The following is a 1697-nucleotide window of genomic DNA, read 5'->3' as shown; positions in this document are numbered from 1 at the left end:
ATATTTGTAAAGCAAGCTTCCATCTTAAATGACTGCAATTTTGTGTCTTTTACTGCTTTACCTGATCCTAATCCTAGTAGATTAGGTTCATCCATAGTCATAAGTGAAATTTGTTTGCAATCTTCTACTTTTAAAACTCTATGTAATGTTTTTGATATAAAATATGGTAATTTTGAAAAGTAATCAGCATGCTTTCAATCCCTTAATTCTAAAAGAGATTAAACCTTTTCCTGTAACAGTTAAGAACAGTCTTAGAAATACATTTTGAAGCTTTCTGTTTAAATTCTTCCTCCTGTATTAGAGCTAGCATGTTTTTAATCATCCATCTCACTCACTTTATTCAAATTATGTGTCAAAGTAATGTTTTCTCCTTTATATTATACAATCATCTTCAATACACATTTGAATATCTTACATGATTAAACTTGACATAGATCTTTGCTTATAAACTGAACATCTTTTTGCAAACACACAGAATTTAGTTTTAGTTATCAAAGTTTTAATTTTGACAGACACTGGCTCTAAGTTGATAACTTAGCTTCTGAATAGCAATGTGTGTCAAGAGAGGCACTTCTGACCTGGTCTAGGATAATCGTCTTTGACTATTTTCTCTTTTAGCTGATTGGTTAGGCACAGCAGGATCCATATTTAAGACTCAAAGAGAATTATATTGGGAGTCTCTGGGACCATTCTTCATAATGGATTCAAAATTTTACAATCAAATATCATCATAATTGGAAAGAAATTACAATAATTTCATAGAAATGTTATAGTAGACCTGACCTCTAAAAATACTCTAATATAGAGGGAATGGAGCTCACACCATATGGAATTCCTCACTATTCTATGCATGGAACAGCCCTCTGTTTGGACATCATGTTCTGTATTAGAGTACATTATTTATTTATTTTGTCATTGGGTAGGAGTTTTATTATTTGTTCCAAAATACTTTGTTATTAACTTCTACTTTTTTCTTACATATTCTTTATTTTCATATTAAAAATTCATTTAACCAATTCTTATTTTCATGCTGTCTAAGGTCTCATATTGTTTATTAAATAATTTGCTTTAGTGAATCCATATTTGCCAAGGAGAACTTTCCTCTACTTGTGACTTTGGTTACTATACATAATAACAATGTTGATGTTTATTAGTCTCCATGCTAAACACATGTTTAGAATTTAATAATATATAAACATGTATGTATATATTTCATATATGAGTTAAATTTTATTTTTTCCTAAGTAATTTCATACAAGGTTTTCATATGCATGATCAGTTTTACTGGACTCTGATTAAAATAAATGAAACCCTTATAATTATTCTTTTAGAGAATTAAATATAGTTGTTTCTTGATATATAACTAATAGTTTATCTTGTGAGAACATGTTCTTAAAAATCATGAAGTTTAGTTCGGTGTTTCTGATAATGACTTTAAAGTACTTTAACTTTTTATATGCTCTTGAATGCAATGTGATAATAATGTTTTATTGCTGACATCTTTAATTACTTTTTTCATTCATGAAATGAATCTGAATTAAAATGTGACATAAAATTACTGAGCATAGGGGCTGGAGAGATGTCTTAGTGGTTAAGAGCACTGACTGCTCTTGCAGAGGTCCCAGGTTGGATTCCCAGAACCCACATGGTGGCTATGAACCATCCTTAACTCCAGTTCCAGAGGATTCCAATGTCCT

This window comes from Nannospalax galili, unplaced genomic scaffold (genome assembly GCF_000622305.1).
Source record: "Nannospalax galili isolate Female #2095 unplaced genomic scaffold, S.galili_v1.0 scaffold550, whole genome shotgun sequence".
NCBI classification, from domain to species: domain Eukaryota; kingdom Metazoa; phylum Chordata; class Mammalia; order Rodentia; family Spalacidae; genus Nannospalax; species Nannospalax galili.
Note: the sequence above shows the minus strand (reverse complement) of the source record.